Below are 24,441 nucleotides of genomic sequence, written 5' to 3'. Positions count from 1 at the left end.
ACTTCTGAAGGGAAGAGGGTACCATTCCATTTAATCCACACTTATCAATTTATATATTCACCTCTTATGTAAATTTATTTGAAGAAAGAGTTTAAGAGCTAAAACAAGTGTTTGAAAAGCACTGGCATGTGTTTAGAATTATATAAACAAAACCATTAGTATTGTTCTCTTAAGATGCGATAAGATACAACTTTGAACTCTGAAGCCTTCACCCTTTCTTAAGTTACTTTGGAAACAAAAGGACAGAGAAATCCAATATATCTTTGATTATATCATTTCAGATTTCAACTCTCTGATAGAGATATTAAGTTGTAAGCAATCATAGCCAGAAAAGCCACTACCTTGAATGCTGCAAGGTTTCTATGCTTAAAACTTAGACGTTATGTGTGCATGTTTATTTATATAAAAATTTCAAAGATTGTGTATCCTTTGAAGAAACCCTAAATACATAACAAGTTAATAGATTATGCCTCACTTTTGATTTTTTTTAAAAAACAATGAGCAATTTTCAATACAGAAAAAAGCAAAGCAAAACAAAGAGTTCCCTGGTGGTACACAGTACAGCAGCAGATTAAGGATTGAGCATTGTCTTTGCAGCAGCTCAGGTTGCTGCTATGGCACGGTTCTATTCCTGGCCTGGAAACATGCTGCAGGTGTGGTGAAAAAAACAAAAAAACCAGAAAGGCTAGGCAAAGAAAAATCATAGCCAGAAAACCTCATTAAGTACTGTATTACTAAACGACAATCATCTGCAAGCATCATACATAATCTATATAATGCCCTCCCCCTTTTTAACCAAATACTTCAACAAGTATGACTCTCACAAAAGAGATACAAACCAAGAGGCCTCCATCTCTGCCTCAAATTTCTCTTCTTGGCACTCTTTTTATACTTCATATATTAACCAACCCATTGCCACTCTCTAGATAATCAAACTCAGTAAGCTCTAATTTCTTTCTTTCTTTCTTTCTTTTTTTTTTTTTTTTTGGTCTTTTTGCATTTTTCTAGGGTCGCATGCATATGGAGGTTCTCAGGCTAGGGGTCCAATTAGACCTGTAGCCACCAGCCTACGCCAGAGCCACAGCAACGCAGGATCCGAGCCCGCATCTGCAACCTACACCACAGCTCACAGCAACGCAGGATCCTTAACCCACTGAGCAAGGCCAGGGATCAAACCTGCAACCTCATGGTTCCTAATCAGATTCGTTAACCACTGAGCCACGACGGGAACTCCTCTAATTTCTAGTATTTACTCAAAGTTTATTTCTATCTTATAAAGGTATTGTAAACCTGGGTAAATTTTGTTTTCAAAAAAGACTCGCAACCCCTCCTTCCACTTCTACCCAATAATGGTTTGTTTTAGCCCAACCCATACTCCCATCATAGACAAGCTTGCCACATAAACATTAAATAACTACTCGGGAAAATGTCTCATGATAACAATATCTGCTATAATTTGCATATTCAATGTACCAAAAAGAAAGGAGAAAGGATGGGAAAATATTTTTTCTTACACAGAATTTTTCCTTCATTTTTTTTTTTTTTTGTCTTTTTGCCTTTTCTAGGGCCGCTCCTGCGGTATATGGAGGTTCCCAGGCTAGGGGTCTAATCAGAGCTGTAGCCCCAGGCCTACGCCACAGCCACAGCAATGTCGGATCCGAGCTGCCTCTGTGACCATAGCTCACGGCAACACCAGATCCTTAACCCACTGAGCAAGGCCAGGGATCGACTAACCTGCATCCTCATGGTTACTAGTCAGATTCATTTCTGCTGAGCCACGACAGGAACTCCCTACAACTTTCATTATTAATTATCACCATAATTATCTATCAGCATTTTTATCTGAACAAATTACTTATGACACTTAAAGTTGAATAATTCAGGAGTTCCTGCTGTGACAACAATGGGATTAAGGATCCAGAGCTGTCTCTGTGTCAGCCAGGTAGCAACTGAGGCACAGGTTCAATCCCCGGCCCTGGGCAGTGGATTAAGATCCAGTGTTGCCACAGCTGTATCATAGGTTGCAGCTGTGGCTCAGATTCTATCCCTGGCCTAGAAACTTCCATATGCTACAGCCACAACATAAGCAAAAGTTTAACAATTCATTCTGAATCCCCTCCTCTTTCTTCTGTTACCAACTATTTTCTAATTCCACTGAAATTTCAAGTATGATTTTTTCTCTTTCTTTAATCATTTAAAAATCACATTTTACTCTTCCACTTTTCCTTAAACCTTTAAAAAGTCTTGCTATTGACAAATGAGAAAATTATTCATATACTCATTTCAGAAATGAAAAGAAGTCTATGTGATATTTATTTAAGAAGTCATTCTCCCTCTTTCTGAGGAAAAAAAAGGCAAAAATGTGTGGGGGTGGGTAATTTTAGCTCCTTTTGACTTTCGGTCTTAGATTATTTAAGTAATATATTACACTATGGAAAAGTAGAGTCTCTAAAAGTGAAACAAGGGAAGCTCACCTCTCCATTAGATACTTTTTTTTTTTTTGTGTGTGTCTTTTGTCTTTTTGTTGTTGTTGCTATTTCTTGGGCCGCTCCCGCGTCATATGGAGGTTCCCAGGCTAGGGGTTGAATCGGAGCTGTAGCCACCGGCCTACGCCAGAGCCACAGCAACGCGGGAGCCACAGCAACTCGGGATCCGAGCTGCGTCTGCAACCTACACCACAGCTCACGGCAACGCCGAATCGTTAACCCACTGAGCAAGGGCAGGGACCGAACCCGCAACCTCATGGTTCCTAGTCGGATTCGTCAACCACTGCGCCACGATGGGAACTCCCTCCATTAGATACTTCTAATACTTTAACTATTTCAATTAGTCTCTTGTCTCTCTAGCATTAGTCTAGGTCTTCCACAGAGAAAAAAGATGTTTCCTGTTTCTTCAAACACAGTAGCAAAAACTGTACTATGAAAACACAAGAGGAAAAAAGCACTGTCTTCTGAAAAAAAGATACTGACTTTATGGAAAAGAGCTATTTTTTCTAATTTCAGAGTTCTATATTGCTTCCTAAAGAACTCTGTTTAACCATGATCAGCTTGATTTGAGTAAAAAAATTTATGGTAAGCTATATAGAAGCTTGAAAGGACACCATCTGAACACCAAAATTCCAAATGAGACACACCCCTCACCAAAGGCAAGCATCAAGATTTGCATGGTATTCTCTATCCCTGAAACTGACCTTTGTCTATTTTTTTTTTCCTCTTCTCATTTAAAATTTACTTTTCTGCTCTATTTCATACTTTAGAATTAGGATGGTCTCAATATATATTTTTAGATTTACCCACACAAATATCTCAGGAAAAGTATTAGTTAGTACTTTCAAGAAAATCTGCCACATATTTGATCTCCTTAGATTATGATCTAGCAAATAAATTTCTAAAAACTCAAATTCTCAGAAAGAATCATAGAGTTCTCTCAATTACAGATATCTCACTTGCTCTCTTTGACAGGACAGTATCTCCACACCAACACTGTGAACTGTGCTTTCATCTGGAGCCCAAGAGGTTTTTAATAGCTCAGGACAACATATAAGGACAGGTGAGTGGTATGCTCTCATTTTGTATTATGGGAGATAGATGATTGCATAATGACAGATGGGGAAAGCCAATCAGTATGATGACTGGACCTCAGTTTTAAGAACAAATACATATGTAAAGGAACTAAGAATATAAAAAATTGATTCTTTCTAGTGTCCACTCCCCCAAATCCCTTGGATGAAAAAAATCTTCAATACTACATACATAGATTTTCTCAGTCACTACTGATGTCAAGATAGTCTTCAATTTCTCTTCTTACTGCTACCTCTTCTTTTTCCACGTCCATTCCCTAAACTTTGACTATCATGTATGATTCCTAAGTACGCAATTTCTTTGTTTTTGTTTTTTTTCTTTTTCTTTTTTTTTAGGGCCACACCTGAGGCATGTGGAAGTTCCCAGGTTAGGGGTCAAATCAGAGCTGTAGCTGCCAGCCTACGCCACAGCCACACCAGATCCGAGCTGCATCTGCAACCTACACCACAGCTCATGGCACCGCTGGATCCTTAACCCACTGAGCAAGGCCAGAGATCGAACCCAAGTCCTCATGGATACTAGTTAGGTTTGTTAACCACTGAGCCACGACGGGAACTCCCCGCAATTCCTTTTTTGAAATTCTAAACCCTCATACTGAACAGCCTACTGGAATAGCAACTGAGATGTCTCCACAGGCACGTCATATTCAACATACCTAAAACGAATTTAGGAGTTTCCTTGTGGTGCATTGGGTTAAGGATCTGGTACTGTCACTGGTGTGTGTTCCAATGGCATAAGTTCAATCCCTGGCCCAGGAACTTCCACATGCTGCAGGTGCGGCCAAAAAAACAGAATACTAAGCTCATTAGTTACTCTGCTCTCCACTACTAAAGTTGATCTCTTAGTTAATAATGTTACCGGTTATCACAGAGGTATGTGGGAATCACCTTAGACGCCCCTCCCTAAACCCAGCTCTTAAATGCCCCTGATAAAAGTCCTCTTCCTACTCTATTTACCCCAGTTCACTTGTCTTTTTACTGATTTCCTGCCTCCCAATCCATCTTCCACACAATTCTCTCTCTAAAACGAGTTGTAAACTATACTAATGCTTCATTGTTTCCCCAAATCTAAATGGCTCCTTCCTACTTCTTTCTCACTTCATATACTAAACCTGTTTTCTCTTAAGTATACACTGTTCATGCTTTTTCATACTTTCTTACCTTGCTCAAGCTGTTGTTTCCTGAAGAGCAAATCCTCCTCCACATCCTCCCACACTCACCTTTCAGGACCTAACTCAAAAGACACCTCCTCCTAAGCCTTAACTATGCTTTTCAGCTAAGAGAGTGGACAACCTTCTTTACACCTCTACTGGATCTTGCACTTTACATTTTACCTCTTTCAAACCAAAATTCTAAAGAGCACTAATTTACCTATTAGGCTCCATTTAAGTTAACAGTAACAAAAATAAGAAAGAATGAACATTTAATGAGTGCTTATTGTGAATTAAATATTGTTCTAAGTACTTTTATTTGTATTAGTTCATTTAATCTTCATGATAACTTACTGAGATGGGTACTATGGTCACCCCCAATTTATAGATGAGAAATCAAATGCAAAGAGGTTAACTTGGCTCAAGGTCACTCAAGAAATGAGTAGCAAAGCCAGGAGTCACACCCAGTTTGGTCTCTAAGTAAAGATGAATGAATCAATCTTCCTACCACTACGACCAAGCACAGTGCCTGGGATATAATAAGTTCAATAAATATTAAAGTGCCTCAGTATTTTATACATCATTATCCAATTTTTCCATGCTTGTCCCGAATAAGGTGATTTAATGCTAGTTGTGAAGTTATGAGTTGTGTAAAATGTTTTTAACTCCCACTCTAAGGTAAACTACTCTTTCTATAGAAATATACTATTCAGGTACAAGGCGATAAAAACAGTGTAATTGCTTTAATTAAATTTTCATTGTGTGAACACTCAATTTAGGCAATGCTATTTGGGTCCCTCTTTATGTTCTGGCCTCTAAAACCTTTGATCGATCCTTTGCTTCATTCACAAAACCATTCAATATTGTATACAGAAAGAAAAAACATCTGCTACAGCCAAATTAATTTCTCTTCCACTTATTTTTTTTTTTAATTAGTTTGAATAAGGGTTTAACTCCCACAATTACCAGTATCAGCACTTGATCTGGCTCTATCCTAGCCCTGTCCATACTACCTTCCTCACTATATTCTGGCCATAGGGGCCTTATTTTCCTTCAACATGTCAAATTTCTTTCTCTTTGAAGGAATGATCTTAATTCAGATCTTCACAGGGCTAGCTAACTCCTTGTCATTCTAGTCTTAGCTTAAATTCACCTCAAAAGGGCCTCACTCACTTCCCCATGGCAACATTCCAGACACTAGCATATTACTTTATTTTTTCACTGATTTCATCATTAACTAAAATCATCTAGATCTTTTTATCTGTTTACATTTTGTCTGCCAGAAAATAAGCTCCATTACAACAGAGATTTCGTACATATTCCAAACACTTGGTACAGTGCCTGGCACATAGTTATCACACAGTAAATATTTTTAAAGTGACTGGAATGTTGAAGGTACAACTAAAAGCAATTGTTCTTCAATAGCTCAGTTATGCAATCAAAGCCTATTGGGGTAGAGGAGAAATCAGTGTTTTCTAAGTTCTAAGATCTATTATATGTCTTAATTTATCACCTTCTTGTTCCACAAAAATACGTGAAAAAGGTAAAAGAGAAAGATAAAAGACAAGAGAAGCATAGATACAAAAATTCAATGCTAAAAACACACTTAAATGTGGGTCCTAAGGGCCTATGAGTTTAAATCTGACTTAATTTCCCAGCAATCAAAGCCAAAAAAGCATGAGCAACATAACTCTCAACAGAAAGGACAACGAATGTCATTTCCTCAAATTAAACTCTGATTGCATGTATATCACTATGACAATGTTTTTAAACTAAAACAGAATACAGATGTCAAAATGCAGTGACTCTAACATAATTTTCTTAAAATGTGGAGCTTATCCTAATTAACTTTCCAAGAATCATGCTATTTTATCTTTTTATAGATTATAGCTAGGTACCACCTCAAGGATAAGAGCAACAAGACTAGAAACAGGAGAGTCAGGACAGAGAAACTAACAAGTGACAGAATATGCACCCATCCACCACTTACTGATTTTGACATTCCTAAACACCTTGCCAGGAAGTATGTATTTCCCCCTGCAAAACTTGTATTATAATTGGGAAGAATTTCTGACCAGAAACTCAGGCTTACTAATGAAGTATTTCTTCTTCTTCATTTTTTCACCTACACCTAAGATGGTTTGGAATACAGAAGCAAAAAGGACAGTCTGTGGAACCTAGTAATTAGGATTTAGTTTTGTGACCAAAAAGGTCAGAAAAACAGTAAAACCAACAATGAAGAAATGAAGGGAACCAACAGACAAACCAAATACAACACCTTTCATAGTGTTCAGTACAGGTGAACACTCAACATGGAGTAATTTCTTGTCAACTTAAGAGCTGGTTATGTTTCTGAAAATTTGGCAAAACCATCAGCTGGTAGTGAAAAAAAATCTAGGAAATGGATGGGGAGGCAGGTTTTTAATCTTTCTGGGTGAGGGTCTCTGAGAATGTGATGAAAATATAGCTTCTCTCACTAGAAGAATGTGTATAAAAATGTTACAGAGTTCTGAATTTTTAGAAAACTCCTGACATTTAAGTCACAAGAGAAAGACATTTCTTTCCAGCATGGAAAAACCTACTCTGAGTTATCTTCTTCAATAGTTCAAAGAACTACACCCATGATCTACCAGTTTTGGAAAGCAGAATATATTTATTTTTCAAGTTTCTGTCCCAGCCATTAAATCATTTAAAACTTACTGTTATTTTCATCAGGGAAAAAAGTCAAAACCAGAACAAGGGATAGCACCAGTTAGGTAAAGTAACCACCTGGTTCTTTTTCAAACTGTGGTGGTACTTAAGAGTTTTTTCTTTTTTTAATCAAAAAAGTAAAACAATACTGTCTCCTTTCTTTGCCTGAACTCAAAAAATTAAGGAGAGATGGCAGAAAGAGATTAAGGAGAAAAGAGAATAAGTATTTAGTTTTCATTTCTTTAAGAGGATTAAAATAAACTCTACATTTAAAAGAAAGAGCTAATTTTTAAATTTTGGTGTATATAAATACAGCAAGGTGCCATCTCAAACTGTGGCTGGCAAAGCTGTAGCTGGAGCGAGATTACTCTACCAACACTTAAACAGATGTTTTTTGTGCATTTTAGGGAAAAAACCTACAAGCTACATACAAAACACTGAATACAAGATTCTGTAACAATGCAAATATTTTTCTTAAAAATGCAACCAGGAAATACAGATACCAACTTATGAATAAATTAAAATTCACAAAGAACTTTTCACTCAAAGCCAATGGGTCTGGGCGTTACACATACAAGTACACGATCCTTTTTCTTTTTTTTTGTTTTTTGTTTTGTCTTTTTGCCTTTTCTAGGGCCGCTTCAGCAGCATATGGAGGTTCTCAGGCTAGGGGTCCAAAGAGAGCTGTAGCCATCGGCCTACGCCAAAGCCACAGCAACGCAGGATCCGAGCCACGTCTGCAACCTACACCACAGCTCATGGCAACGCCGGATCCTTTGACCCACTGAACAAGGCCAGGGATCGAACCTGAAACCTCATGGTTCCTAGTCGGATTCGTTAACCACTGAGCCACGATGGGAACTCCACAAGTACACAATTCTAACTAAGAACCAGAGGCAAACTTGCAGGAGGGATAGTCAATCAGCAAATACAATCAGAGAAAAGAACACATAAGATACTAAAGGACATCTGACTTTTTTTCATTTTTAAAGTCTGAAGTATAACTTCATGCATTAAACATGTAATGTATATATACATGCTATATATTTGATTCAATGAGTTTTCACAATTTTATGAATACTATCAATCATACCCATCACCCCAAACTATCACTGTAGAAAATTCCCACATTATCTTTTCAGTCGTTTCCCCCTCCCATCTCCCACTTTCTGAGTTCTTTCATCATAGATTAATTTTGTTTGTGCTTAGGCTTCATAAAAATGGATCACATATTTTACTTTCTATATGTGTCTGGCTTCTTTCACACAACAGAATGTTTCTGTGACGTATTCATGTAGCAGCAGTTTGCTCCTTTTTCCTAGCTGAGTAGTATTCCATTTTATGAATACTATGATTCAATTTCCTATTGAAGCACAGATGAGTTGTTTCCAGTTGAGGCAATATTTAATAAGGCTGTACATTCTTTTTCTCATGGACAGTTTTAATAATGCTAATTAGAAAATAAAGTGGAGTTCCCATGGTGGTTCAGCAGTAACAAACCTGACTAGTATCCACGAGGACCTGGGTTTGCTTCCTGGCCTTGCTCAGTGGGTTAAGGATCTGGTGTTGCTGTGAGCTGTGGTGTAGATCACAGACGCAGCTCGGACCCCACATGGCCGTGGCAGTGGTGTACACTGGCAGCTGCAGCTCTGATTTGATCCCTATCCTGGGAACTTCCATATGCATTGTGTGCAGTCCTAAAAAAAGACCAAAAAAAAAAAAAAAAAAAAAAAAAAAAGAAGAGAAAGAAAGCTAGATCCAAAAAAAAAATTTTTTTTGTCTTTTTAGTGCTACCTAACGCAATTTGAAGTTCCAGAGCGAGGGGTCTAACTGGAGCTATACTGGAGCTGCCAGCATATGCCACATCTACAGCAATGCCTGTGACCTACACCACCAGCTCAGAGCAATGCCAGATCCCCAACCCACTAGGTGAGGCCAGGGATGGAACCTGCATCTTCATGGATACTAGTCAAGCTTGTTACTGCTGAGCCACAACACGAACTCCTCTATCGATTTTGTAATGGCAAGAATATGCTCGAGAGAGAGGGAAGAAGGGAAGCAGGGGGCAGGGGGCATTTAAAAAAGAGTATTTTTAAAAGTTGAGTAAGTCCTAAAGAGGTATGTTTGATTAAGTCTATTACATGCTCTTGTGGTTTGCACCTTCACAGCATTTGTCATTCCTAATTGTTTCAAGTCTATTCCCCTGACCAGACTAAAATCATCTCTCTCTGGGTTCACACTATTATATCCACAGTGCCCAGGCAAATAGGTAACATCCAGAGATGGGAAAGGTTTATCAAGAGTATTTGTATTCATTTTCTATGGTGCTGTAACATCACAACAAAAAGCTTAAAACAATATATATTCATTATCTCATGATTTCATGGATCAGGAGGAGTCTAGGCACAGTTTAAATGGATTCCCTGCTTCAGGCCTCACAAGGCTGCAATCGAAGACCAGGAGGTGGGTTCTCATTTAGCCACAATTAGGGAAAGAATTCACTTTCGAGCTCACTTAGGTAGCTGGTAGAATTCAGTTCCTTGTGGACTCTGGTTTCTTGCCAGTGGTTCTTTGGAGCCTCATAGTTCCCTGCCATGTGGACTTCTCCAAAAAGGTTGCTTAGTACTTCATAAGGTCAGCAAGGAGAGTCTCTGGTATGAGTCTGACAGTAAGACAAAATCTTATATAATGTAACATAATCACAGAAGCTACATCCTGCCACCTTAGACACACTCCATCCTCCAGTCTATTATTTAAAGACTATCAACAGACAAGCTCTTTCAAAAACAATTCATTCTGCGCAAAGATTCACAAAGTCAATTACTGCAAAGTATAGCATAAGATTTTATAAAATTCGCTGGGTAACATGTATTCACCTAGTTAGTAGATGAGAAGGCGAGTAGTGCCACTAATAGAAATGACCACGTGCGGATGCCAATGTAAGAGAATCAAGCAATAAAGCAAAGGAAGAGAATTTCACAGAGATAATAAAAAGTGAAAACCAAAGTTTTAGAACACTAATGATTACATCCAGGATTAAGGGTTTTCCGGAGTTCCCGTCGTGGCTCAGTGGTTAACAAACCTGACTAGGAACCATGAGGTCACGCGTTTGATCCCTGGCCTCGTTCAGTGGGTTAAGGATCTGGCGTTGCCATGAGCTGTGGTGTAGGTCACAGATTCGATTGTGGCTCTTGTGTAGGCTGGTGGCAACAGCTCCGATTAGATCCCTAGCCTGGGAACCTCCACATGGCATGGGTGCAGCCCTAGAAAAGACAGAAAGACAAGAAAAAAAAAAAAAAGGTTTTCTGTTTCTTCTCTTCTTTACCTTATCACTAAGAACCTTCAGGCTACACAATGTACTAGATCTACATAAATCCCCCTAGTTAGGAGATTACATTACATATATACTTGAGATGCAGCATTATTGTAAATAGAAACCTACCATGTCAAAGGAAAAGTACAAAGCAGCTAAGGCCACCAGCTAAAGTTGGCATTTCAGTTTATCTTTTATTATTCCTGCCATCTAGTGGTAGGATCAAAAACAAAAGCATGCCAGACTAACATGCTAAAAAGGTATGAGAGGAAAAAAAAAATTTACTAAGACTACTAAAACAATCTAAATCTAATCCTACTATATATATATATATGAACATTGTCTGTATAATCATATGAAACACCTGGCCCATTTTACAACAAATGGTGAAAACTCGTAGTATGTAAGGATATATTCAAGTCTAATACGATTATGCGGATTCATATAAGTAATAGCAATAAAACAATAAAATTTCAAAGGATTTCTAAAGATAAGACTACAGAAGTCTTTTTTTTTTTTTTTTTTTTTACTATTTTATCATTACTAGGTCAATTTTGAAGTTTGAAAAGACCCACAGAGACTGACCACTACACCACACCATCAAAACACGACTCACTTATGAACAAGCAGTTGCGACAGGGTTTTAAGACTACTCTAACTCAATTCCCTGCCTCTTATAGTTGATGGATGGGTCATTTTGATTCAAGCAGAAAGCACGCTGTATGTATCAGATGGAAAAACAACCTATTTCTGTACTCCTAAACAATACAGGGAAAAGAACAAGGGTTGTTCAAAAGCTGGCAATGTCCTGCAGAGTTTCTCTGTACCTTCCCACTTAAGGTGAGATGCATTACAAAACAAAAAGATATTAGATCTCATAAGAACATACACAGCAAAACTACTTTCAAACACGTATCCCTATTTTACTTCTCACTCTTAACTTCTGCCTTGACTAGCAATGAAAGCTATCAATTTTCCTAAGTATCCACTTGAAAAAGGAGTGTGTTCTGCTTTATAAAGAACACTTAATAACCTGGAAAAAAGGAAATGATGATGAGAACCTGGCACCAAAAATTATATCAAAATAAGTTGATATAAGTGTTTTAATGCTATTGAAAAAAATCTGAAAAAAATCCTAGGATCACATATAAAATAGTGTATTTAATAAGTTGTAACTATCCAATGATACTGTTTTGCTCATCCAAAAAGTTATCACTGGATAGTTTCAACTTACCAAGGGAGGGCATATTCATAAGCCATAGTGCAATGTTAAAATCTGACAAATTATTAAGTACTGAAGAGCAAGATGTCAAAACAGTCACCAAGACAAATCGGGCGATGGTATAAATGAGCAGATACTTGTTCAGTTAATGAAAAAATATGTATGTTCCCATCATAATGTGGATATACTCGACATTCACAATGAAGTAACTAAAGAGTAAAGATGAAAAGATTTCAAACCTGCAAGGCTGTCAGTCCCAGTTGTAGCTCTATGACCGACAAAGTCATTTAGCATCCTCAGGCCTTAGATTCCTCATCTATCTAAAGCAACTAGATCAGTCTTTCCTAAACTGCATTGCAAGGAACACTAATTCAAGAAAAGGAGCTCTCACTGTGGCACAGTGGGTAAGAATCTGACTACAGCAGCTTGAGTCACTGTGGAGGCGCAGGTTTGATCTCTAGTCCACCACAGTAGGTTAAGGGACCCAGTAATGCCAAAGCTACACGTGGGTTACAGCTGCTGCTCAGATTCAATCCCTGGCCCAGGAACTTCATATGCTGAGGATTCAGCGCTAAAAACAATAAAAAAAGCTATGGTGGTTCCTAAATAGGTAAACACTATATTAAATACAATTAATATCATATTCAAGAACTTCTTTGCCTTTAACATGCTAATGTGTATTGTAAATAAGTGCATGAGATATGCAGTTTTTCCCCTTGTTTAAATTACCATACGTTATTTAGTTTTGAACTACAATTCCTGGGATATATGTTCTGCAGGAAACATTTTGGCAAGCACTCCAACAAATAATTTCTATGTTCTCTTCTAAGGTATAAAGTTCATTCTGTATTCTGGGGTGGGGGTGGGAAATAATTCAATTTACCTAGTTTTAATCACTTCATTTTCAAACAGAACATGTCAGCAAATATATTCAAGGAGTTATGAAAGAACAAAAGGAAAGTGATTCAATTTTCTCCTCCCTTTTGACCCACATTCTGGGGTCAAAGAAGAGTGATGGAAAATAGTGAACTATAATGAAAGCTTTAGTATCCTTCACATATCTAAAGCAATTTTATTATTTTCTATAAACTCCTCAAAGATTAGCATGTTCGGGTATACTCTATCTTAAAATGTGTTTACTCTGAGAATTACAAATGTTACAAATACATTTAAGGAATTTTTTTTTTTTTTTTTTTTTTTTGGCCTTGCAAGCAGCATGTGGAAGTTCCTGGGCCAGGGAATAAGTCCACACCACAGCAGTGACCCAAGCCACTGCAGTGACAACACCAGATCCTTAATCTGCTGCACTCCCAGGGAACTCCCATTCACTGGAATTTTAAATGGATGTAATGCTTTCCCCCCACCTTTTTTTTTAAACAAATGGTGTACTTAACCCGGTGGAATCTAGTTCTACTTTTACCCTTTTTGCCAAATTACCTGACACCTATACCTTAGCATGGCAATATGAGAGCAAACATGTTACACTTCAGTTTACTTCTTGAGGAAGGGCAACTAATTCTCATGCAGGTCACTAGAAGTGAAAGAATACAGAGTTGGGAAAAATAAAAATAAGAGGCTCAGTCATGCAATGGCTGGTATCACTAGTAGAAAACATTCCTGAGTCCAAGTCCAAAGATGCTCTGAATTCCATTATGTGTCAAAGAATCCCTCCAATAAGTACAACTACTATACCATCTTCATTACTGCCTTTGAATCTTAGACCCAAGAAATGTGAATTGACATGAAAGTTAAGTCATGCTGCCTAAAGCATTGCTTTTACACTGGAGAGCTATACTGAGGTTTGTGTGTCTTCAACATACAGAATTAAAATTACCAGAAACTGTTTTCAAAGTACAATCTTCCCAAATTTGAGGGTTGGGAAGAAGTGCCTACAAGTTTATTTCCGTATACTTTGCATTTTGTTCAGACAGGAGAAAGTTGTTTGGTTTTATTCAGTCTTGCATTACAGAATTCAGAATTGCTCTGCAGCATTTTCAGTTTTAAGCAACTCAGCTGCACTTGATGCATGCCTATAGTGTTCTTTTTAAAAGTACACGGGGCAAATATTTGAATATTAGCTGCAAATCCCTAGCTTCTAATGTAATTAAAAAAAAATTCTGACCACAAAACTTAAGAATCTTAATTTCCATGATAAAGTTTGCAAGTAGGGTTAGTCAAGAAAATCTTTATTCCTTTCTGTGTTCTAAGGACTCCAGCAAACTGTCAAAAGTGGGAGACTCAGAGAACTAGTTTGCCTATCAGAAACACCCATGTTTGAAATGTACTGGCAGATCTTTACCGACTGATCCAAGTGAATAATTTAGAGGAAAAAAACGATAGGGCTGGGGAAGGCCAGCACGACTAGAGAACTTGGATCGAAAAGTACTGAGTCTAGCTCCATCACTCTGACATCACATAACAAAAACCTCACTTTTATCCTAAAACATTATAACGGACCATAAAGGAATATAAAAAACTTGTAACTTTTCCCAAGCCTCAATCTTTTTTGGGGGGCGGGTAACAAGTAGATTGATAGAAGTGACAGACCATTTCACATGTCTGCATACGCTATTGTCTGTATCTTCTGAGGCGGAGTGACTTCGAGGCCTAATCTCTTAATACACTAAGCAGTACTGACTTCTTATCTGTAAAATGGGGATAATAAAATATCTATCTCACAGGATTACTTAAGGATCAATAAGCCACAAAATGCAGTAAGATTTGCAACAAATTTAACTTAGATTTATTATCACTCCCCGCCCAACACCAAAACACAAAACAGCCCAATAAAAACAACTGACCAAAGATATAAGCAAGTATTTCACAAGAGAGGCGACAGAAATGATACACTGTGGTAGCCAGTCTCCAAAGAGAGCCTGAAACAATTCAGTCCCTATATATGCATCTTCTCCCTTGACTCAGACTGATCGGACAACTTCCTCTCTCTCAAAACACTCTTTCTTAGAACCCAGATACCATGCTGTGAGGCAGCCCTAACAGCCACATGAAGGAGCCAAAAACCCAGGTGAGCTCCCAATCAAGACTCTAAGCTGTCTGCATCTCAGCCATCCTAGCTCCAGCTGACTTCTAACAGTTGAGCCTCTGGATGACTGTAATCATCCAGCCCCACAGCTGATACCAAGAAGCGGAAGAACTCCCCCTCCCCGACTCAACACACAGACTGCAAAATAATGAAAAACTGTTTTTCACTAAGTTTTGGATGGTATATTATATTTTCATAAATAATTGAAACATATTATGACAAAATTCCCAGGTATATGAAGTAAAAATGTATACATATGCATTAGAAAATGTTAGTTTTTAATGTTCATAGTAGCATTATTCATAAAAGCAAAAAAACAGGAAACCCAAAGTTTCAATTAGAAAATGAATAAATTCAAGTCAGAGAAGATTATATATAGGATAATACTATTTTTTTAAAGCACCAAACAAAGCAAAACTTAGCATGAGCTTTTTTTTTTTTTTACTATGACAAAGTAAATGTTAAATAAAACTCAGGATAATGGTTTCCTAGGGCTAAGAGGAAAACCAAGGGCACAGGCTACAGAAGGAACATGGATAGATGAGAAGCTGGTAGTGTTCTAGTTCTATAGCTGGACAGGGGTTTTACTGGTGTTTATCACTATGTTCATAAATATACATATGGGTATATACATTCTTTCATATGCAAGTTATAGTCTCAATAGACTGATTTACAAAAAAAAAAAGTATTTGTAACATTATGCCGCATTTCACATTCAATAGTTTCTCTATAAACTCTTTAAAAGTCTAAAATGATTTTTTACTTCAGAAGGAAAACCTTTTTCTTTTTTCAGTTTGATAAATTATTTTAACAACCAAAACAAAGTATCTTAAACTGGAGAAAAGGTCTCCTGTTCTAATGAAGTAACGGCTCATTTCTACAACCTCCAAAAAAATATCCTTACTTAGATTTTAGTTGCTCCTCAAGCTCACTTTTCTTCTTTGAACAAAGTAAGATTAAGATTACATTTCATGGAGTTCCTGTCGTGGCGCAGTGGTTAACGAATCCGACCAGGAACCATGAGGTTGCGGGTTCGGTCCCTGCCCTTGCTCAGTGGGTTAAGGATCCGGCGTTGCCATGAGCTGTGGTGTAGGTTGCAAACGCAGCTCGGATCCCGCGTTGCTGGCTCTGGCGTAGGCCGGCAGCTACAGCTCCGATTCAACCCCTAGCCTGGGAACCTCCGTATGCCACGGGAGCAGCCCAAGAAATAGCGGCCCAAAAAAAAAAAAAAAAATTACATTTCATGGAGTTCCTGTGGTAGCGCAGTGGTTAACGAATCCGACTAGGAACATGAAGTTGCAGGTTCGATCCCTGGCCTTGATCAGTGGGTTAAGGATCTGGCGTTGCCATGAGCTGTGGTGTGGGTCGCAGACGCGGCTCGGATCCTGCGTTGCTGGCTCTGGTGTAGGCCAGTGGCTATAGCTCTGACTGGGCCCCTAGCCTGGGAACCTCCATATGCCGCAGGAGCAGCTCAAGAAAAGAAAAAAATTACATTTCATCTACTGCACATTGTTTCATTATCTTGTTCCTTTTAAATGTCAGAAAGTTGCTTAGGCTATTAAAATAAAAAGTTTTCTTTAGATGTAGCCTAGAGTAAAAGTGATACTAGGATTAAAATTAAACTTCCATGAAGCAAGTTTATTAAGTTTTCAAATTTAAGAACATATGCAATATTTTAATTGTCAATATATTTAACAAACCCTGTCCACTGTAACAGATTTTTGTTTGCTTGCTTTTCAGGGCCACAGGTATATGCAAGTTCCCAGGCCAGGGTCAGTTTGTAATCCTTCATCTGATGCTAGATACCCCTGTCTCTGTAATCAACAAGTTCTTGGTTTTCCAAGAATTACCAGATACTCCCATGGTGAATCTGTAAGTTCCAGAATGTCTGATAGCAAGGACTTTTTGGCTGGAGGTGCCTATTCAGCACCTCAGAACTGCCCATGGGTATTGGGAGAGTCCTCCCCTAAAGTTGCTCACTTCTCTGCAGGAAAGATGGCAGAAAGGATCAAGACTCCAGAGCTGCAGCTGCCGGCCTACACCACAACACAGGATCTGATCCGTGTCTTTGACCTACACTGCAGCTCACATCAACGCCAGATTCGGTCCCACCAAGCAAGGCCAGGGATCAAACAGGAGTCCTTATGTATATACTGGTGTCGGATTCATTTCTTCTGTGCCACAATAGGAACACCATGTAACATTTTTTAAGGGCAAACTGATGGATAAAGGCTTTTTTAAAAAAGCACACATTTTTAAGGAAAAACGTTTTGAGATCATTACAGCACATTAGGAGTCACAGGAATATTAATATATTTACATGGAATGATAGTATCATTAAACACATGATCAGTCATTTTGTTAGAGGTCAATCCATAGTAAAAGAAGATAAAGTCTTTCTTTTTTTGGGGGGGGGGGGCTGTTTAGGGCCACACCCATGGCATATGGAAGTTCCCAGGCTAGGAGCTGAATCAGAGCTACAGCTGCCGGCCTACACCATAGTCACAGCCACGCCAGATTTGAGCTGAGTCTGTGACCTACACCACAGCTCCTGGCAACGCCAGATCATCCCTAAAAGCAACAAAGACTTTCTATCATGACCCCCGCCCCCAAATGATTAGACATAGACAAAACTGTTTCCATTCCAGACACTTTAATGGAGATAAACAACTTATTTCATCACCAATGAGTATTTTTATTTAGTATCCTTTAACCTCTTATTGTAAAGTTTAAAGATCAGTCAGAGCTGTGATGGCTTCCTTAAGTGTTGCTTAATTTTCATACTAATTACCTATAATATAAAGTTAAGAGCCAAGAAACCAAATGGATCCTTAATCCAACCCCACTCGAACTCATCATTTGTATGGATTTATCATGTTTTAAGTAGTTTCTGTGCATACAAAGATCATTTTCATTCTTCCACATCGATACTATTCTCAAGTTTAAATAAAATGCCAGATTATGAATTTTACTTCCATTGCCAATGTCTTTTTTCATTTATCATCACAAAAGATAACAGCACTGAAACTTTTATCATTCATATGGTTTTTAGATACTCACTAGTCTGTCTTTTCTTATTCAATATTCCTTAACTGGTGAGTTAAAACTCCCGAGAGAACTCTGATCTAACAGTTGTTTGTCGTTTGAAAAAATACTTGTTTAACTACAACCTCCTTCCCTTTAAGTTCTTCCTAAGGTATCCACCCATTCAACTAGCCATCTCCCAACTGCTGATGGCAATCACTGAAACTCATATAAATCACTTCTATAAGCACTATCACCTCCTTTATCAACTTTCCTTAAGATTAAAATGACACCTTTGGAGTTCCCGTCGTGGCGCAGTGGTTAACGAATCCAACTAGGAACCATGAGGTTGCGGGTTCGGTCCCTGCCCTTGCTCAGTGGGTTAAAGATCCGGCGTTGCCATGAGCTGTGGTGTAGGTTGCAGACGCGGCTCGGATCCCGCGCGTTGCTGTGGCTCTGGCATAGGCCGGTGGCTACAGCTCCGATTCAACCCCTAGCCTGGGAACCTCCATATGCCGCGGGAGCGGCCCAAAAAATAGAAACAATAACAACAACAACAACCAAAAAGACAAAAAAGACACCTTTATTGAGAGCGATATTATGATGTTCAATACTAAATGGTTCACCATAGCAATTCTTGTGTGTGTTTCAGTGTGAGACAGGGATGTTTTTCCACCAGCAAGCAATTTTCTGACACTAGCTAGGTGTCTCACAATTCAACTGACACTATTAGTTGAACCTGGAGAGAGCATCAGATTCCATAGGTTAAGAACCTAACATAGTGTCTGTGACGATGTGGGTTCCATCCCTGGTCTCACTCACAGTGGGTTAAGGATATGGCTTTGCTGTGAGCTGTGGTGTAGGTCAGCACCTGCAGCTCCAATTCTACCCCTAGCCTGGGAACTTCCATATGACTCAGGTGCGGCCCTAAAAAGCTAAAAAAAAAAAAAAAAAAGGATAAAGGATCTGTGTTTATATAAACTGAACACTCATTATGGTCCCAATACACTGCAGCTATTCTAGGAAGATTAGAAACAATATTCTTACCCTAAAGGATCTTCTGTTTGTCTCTCTGTAATAATGACAGGGACAGAATAAAGAGCCAAAGTTGGTAATTACATAGTTAATCCCACTAGGGGATTATAAGTAGAGAAATATATGAGAGACCCTGCAAAGTTAATGATCACTTAAAAACTCAGGCTTGCAAAGCAACAAAATCATGTAACAGAAGAACAAGACATACCCCAAAACAATAGAATAATGATGGAATGGGACCCACACCCAGCCCAGTGAGGTTAATAAATTAATGATTTCCAGGACTTGGCTTCTCCTCACACACTAAAAACAAAGACATAGAAAAAGGTAACCTTATACTAAACCCTGAAATGATGTAGCCTGTTTTAGTATATGTTACATCCTTTTTGCTCATTTCTACTGTGCCATGACAGTCCCAATTTAAGCATGTAAGGACATGATGGAGTTTAAAGTCTACTCAAAAATAAGGAAAAAGGTGGTGTACTTCCCTTCCCCACTTCTCCTCTGATTACAAAACAGTAACCCACTAGGTTTTCTAGGCAAAGCATGCCCTTGCCCACCAGCCTGCATATAAACCTCAGGAGTGTCCTATTCTAATCAACTCTTTCCTTACCTATCACTCTGCCTTTTGCTGAATTCTTTCTGTGCTGAGACAGAAGAACGTACTGAGTCCCAAAATGCATTGTGTGGTTTCAATAACAGTAATAATAAATTATTATCATTATTCAGTAGAGGGGGAAATGAACACTGTATCACCATAGTAGTAACCTGACAATTCAGGCAGAGGACAAGTAACAACTTCAATCTCCTGAGGGTTTTTACATTACAGGTGTTTAAAATCTTCAAAAAGGCTCTGATCTATTTAAATGAACAGTCATAAACAAAATTTAACTGAAGTAAGTCTGCTTTGTACTGGGATTGATACAACTTGTACCTATACCTCTCACACAAAGCAGATAAACTATACCAGATTGTTATTTCTCAAAGAGGTATGTTGGGCATGTTTCCTAACAGTTATTAATACATTTCAGAAAATTATCCCTATTTCCCTGGAGAATTCACAAGAGGAATAATACTAGCTTAAATCATTAGGGTGGCATGTATTACATGGGATTTAGGGAAGGAAGCATAATAAAGACATGTTCCTTATGATACTTGCTTCAAATTTTAAGTCTGAATTCTGCAGAAATGTCAATTGATTAGGAGCTCCCATTGTAGCACAGTGGAGATGAATCTCTAGTATCCATGTGGTTGTGGGTTTGATTCCTGGCCTCTCAGTGGGTTAAGTATCCGGCATTGCCATGAGCTGTGGTGTGGGTGGCAGACGAGGCTCAGATCCCACCTGGCTGTGGCTGTGGTGTAGGCTGGAAACTTCCATATGCCTCAGGTGTGACCCTAACAAAAAACAAACAAAAAAATCGGTTGACTAAATGGGAAATTTGAAGACAGTCCTAGATTTATTCTTCAACTAATAATGAATTAACTATACAGCTCTTTATCTGTTCACAAATACAAATGAAATCAACTGTTATCCATTCAAGTAGCATGGGTTCCACAGTAACACAAAGCAGAAAAATATCAAAGTTGATCAAAATCATTGCGACCAATAAACAGAAATGCACTAGAAACATTCATGTTTACTGTTTCACTTAAGAACTGCTTTCTAGTTAAAAGCGCGAAAGCTGGAATCGTGTTTCTAAGACTATCCTTAAATCACTTGCTAACACTTAATGACAAATTCTCACACCCAAGTAGATTCCAAGTTCCTACATAAAGATCAATGACCTTTTCTTTACCATTCTCCAAATAAAACTTTTTATCCCCTAAAGACAGGATCCTACTTAAAGGATCCTACTACAATCACACTTTTCCCATTCTTTTCGAACACTATCTAATAAATCAATAAAAGAAAGATATTGAGACAGGCTGAGACTTGGGAGCCTTTACTGCAGTGCTTGCAACTGAGCAAACAAGCAAGGGAACCTGTTACTTGTTCTCGACCCCTCGGTGTAGCAGCCGGAATTCCTCATGTGGCCTCTTATCAATTTATATTGATTAAAGAGCTCAAGGAGTTCCCGTCACGCGCAGCGGAAACGAATCCGAATGGGAACCTTAAGGTTACAGGTTCGATACCTGGCCTTGCTCAGTGGGTTATGGATCTGGCATTGCCATGAACTATCACGTGGGTCGCAGACGTGGCTTGGATCTGACGTTGCTGTGGCTGGGGTGTAGGCTGGCAGCTGCAGCTCTGATTGAACCCCTGGCCTGGGAACCTCTACATGCCATAAGTGCAAGCCTAAAAAGCAAAACAACAACAACAAACAAAAAAAAACAAACAACAGCCCAAGAACCCAGGTTGGTAACAAAATGGGAAAAGAATAAAAGTGGTGGCCATGCAAGACTGGAAGAAAGCAACATGAAAATAAAGCTATTCAATACCTATGACACCTATACAAACAAAATCACACACAGCCCAGGGTCAGCAATCCTCTACAAAAATACCAATACCTTAAACAGTCCCTTCTTAGGGTTTTCCTTAAATTCCTACAGTTCATATCCCCTTTCAACATTCTCTTTCCTTCTTTTAAGAACTAAGTATAGCAACTCCTTTCCTTATGTAAATGTCAATGTATACACTTTAAAATGAACAACAGTTGGCAAAAGCCACAGTAATTTTGCATTTATCTGATTATTATTTGTCTCTTGAAAGACAGTGGTATTTTCTCCCCCATCCTCTCTTCTTTATAGTCTCAGTGTTTGTTCAAAGATTAAATCTCTGGCCAATTACTACCTTTTAAAAAACTTATCTAGAGACAAAGTTGAATCCAGCTCAAGAGTTCAGTCATGAGCTAATTTTTGAAGAGGATGCCTGCCTTTTCTTTCTTATGGGTACCTCCTGCTGCAAAAGATTAGGCCACCTCTTCAGGTGGGCAAGAAGCCTAGTTAATCAAATTATTGCTAAATCTTATCACCCACAAACTCTCAACAACCCTTTGATCAATGAAGATGAATCTTAAAAACAATGATGAGCAAAAAAAGCAAGACATAAAAGCCACAAGTGTATTTTTCTAAACATTTAAAATAGGCAAAACTAAATTATATTATTTTGGAATGTATTCAGAATTATACTACCTATAAGGAAAAGCAAGGACGTAATTACTATAAAAGTATGTGTTGGGGGTGGGTACTGAGAAAGCACACACAAAGAATTGTGAGGTGGTGGCAATGTTCTTGATCATCTGGGTGATGGTCACATGGGTGTTTATTTTGCAATTAGTCATTACAATGTACATTAGGTTTATATACTTTTCAGAATATGTCATAATTCATCATAAAAGAAAAAATTTTTAAAGACTGAAACTGAGCAAGTGGATGACAATAAAAATCCTTTGTAGAACACATTTCTCTTGTTTAGTTAACTATTTAAGACATATTCAAAGAGTATCTCAAAAACAAGAGTACTGCCTATTATTCTGTATTCTCTTATTTTTCCTGTGGATTACACAAGTCTAATAGTTTAGTTTAACAAATAAAACCTTCCTAAATAGGATGTATTCTCTTTTACAGAACTTAACTGGTATTTTAAGGGCAGACATGAACCACTAAGAGAGTAGATCTAAAAAGTTCTCGTGGCAAGAAAATTTTTTGGTAACTATGTAATGTGATGAATGTTATACTGTGATGATCATTTCAAATGTATATATATATGGAATCTAAAAAAGGGATATAAATGAACTTATATGCAGACCAGAAACAGACTTAGACTTTGAAAAACTTACGGTTTACAAATTCTTACAAAAAATGCATACAAGTATCAAATCATTATGTTGTACATCTGAAACTAATGTTATATGTCAATTATACCTCAATTTGTACAAAAAAAAAAAAGAATAGGCATGGTGGTCACAAGTGAGTTTCCAGCCATGATTCTTTTTGTCAACTATACTCATGCTCATTTGGTCAGCAATAAACAATTCTGCAGTGCATATACTAGAAAACTTCAGAAATTTATTATGAATTACTATATTTTAATTTTCAAAACCGTAATGGAAAACGGTATATGCTGTAATATTATCTATCCACCTATCTATGGAGAAAGAGGGAGAGAAAGGGATAATTTAAGTTCAAAAACCAAATTCATAAAGTCACTTATAGGTTGGAGAGATTGCTAGATATCACTAAAGAAAAGAACACCCAGAGTGTGAAAAAAAAAAAAAATCTTTAACTACCTGGCAATGAAGAAAAAAGTTAAAAAAATATAAGTTTGAATAGTTCAACTATGGAAACTATTAGGGAAATTACAGATAACTGACAATTTTTAAATCACTACTTCTAAAGTCAAACTTCACAAAATGCTGTTTTTATAGCTTAATGTGAATTGTCAACATCTCCCATATCATCAATTTAAAGTGAATATTAGAAACTAACTTCCTGGAGTTCCCGTCGTGGCGCAGTGGTTAACGAATCCAACTAGGAACCATGAGGTTGCGGGTTCGGTCCCTGCCCTTGCTCAGTGGGTTAAGGATCCGGCGTTGCCATGAGCTGTGGTGTAGGTTGCAGACGCGGCTCGGATCCTGAGTTGCTGTGTCTCTGGCGTAGGCCGGTGGCTACAGCTCTGATTCAACCCCTAGCCTGGGAACCTCCATATGCCACGGGAGTGGCCCAAGAAATAGCAGCAACAACAACAACAAAAAGACAAAAGACAAAAAAAAAAAAAAAAGAAAAAGAAAAAGAAAAAAAAAAAGAAACTAACTTCCTTTCATCTGAAGTAACAATTTTCAAACAACTTCTCAAAAAACTTCCTCTAATACAAACACAGGTGCGAAGAAAATAAAAATGCCATCTAGCCAAGCCACAGTGTTCTACCTTAGTAAAAGCAGTTCACCCCTCTGGTAATCAGCTTCTATGCCCAGAAAACAAGACAAGCCAACCAACATAAACTCTAAAGTTCTTTAGACTATAGAATTCTGAGTCTACTCTGAGAGTTTAGCTTGCACCCCATAATTTCCTTAACTGGAATGGCTTAATATCTCCAATCGCATTACTCTGAACTTTTTACAGACAAATCTAAATGAAAACAACAAAACAAATAAAAAGAAAAAGAAAAAATAAATGAAATCACTTGGATTCAATCATCTTTTCCTCTCATTCAGCTATACCCTTAAAACCCCCTCTCTGAAAATTCATAGTCATTCAGGTACAAGAACTTAATGCCATCAACAACTCTTCTCTCTTCTCTATATCAAAACAAAGTAAGGAGCCATCATCCAACTAGTGAATACAGTCAGCTAGAGCCAGGACTGCGCCTAGGTATTGTGATAGGCCAACATACGAAGGCTTATATCAGGGCAGCTGATTTTAAAACATAAATTAAATGGAGGA

The 24,441-nt window shown here is 38.0% G+C and overlaps 1 protein-coding gene and 3 long non-coding RNA genes across 4 annotated transcripts in view; 2 read left to right on the top strand and 2 right to left on the bottom strand.

Annotated features, from left to right (window-relative positions):
* STT3B (STT3 oligosaccharyltransferase complex catalytic subunit B) overlaps positions 1-24,441 on the bottom strand; it is a 101,804-nt gene that overhangs the window by 70,630 nt on the left and 6,733 nt on the right. The window lies entirely within an intron of this gene.
* On the top strand, positions 1,510-8,153 carry LOC146397243 (uncharacterized). Its single transcript, XR_014822698.1, has 2 exons — positions 1,510-3,939; positions 4,415-8,153. It is a non-coding gene; the product is annotated as an uncharacterized LOC146397243 (long non-coding RNA).
* LOC146397242 (uncharacterized) lies at positions 11,243-16,461 on the top strand. The gene is made up of 2 exons (XR_014822694.1): positions 11,243-15,993; positions 16,267-16,461. It is a non-coding gene; the product is annotated as an uncharacterized LOC146397242 (long non-coding RNA).
* On the bottom strand, positions 18,070-23,699 carry LOC146397241 (uncharacterized). Its single transcript, XR_014822693.1, has 2 exons — positions 18,606-23,699; positions 18,070-18,317 (listed from the first exon to the last, which is right to left on the bottom strand). It is a non-coding gene; the product is annotated as an uncharacterized LOC146397241 (long non-coding RNA).

The sequence above is a fragment of the Sus scrofa genome, chromosome 13 (genome assembly GCF_054392235.1).
Source record: "Sus scrofa isolate SSC_HxYL_T2T_F1_AM1 chromosome 13, Sscrofa_HxYL_maternal_Yorkshire_Landrace_v2.0, whole genome shotgun sequence".
Lineage (NCBI taxonomy): Eukaryota > Metazoa > Chordata > Mammalia > Artiodactyla > Suidae > Sus > Sus scrofa.
This window is presented reverse-complemented; position numbering and strand designations above follow the sequence as displayed.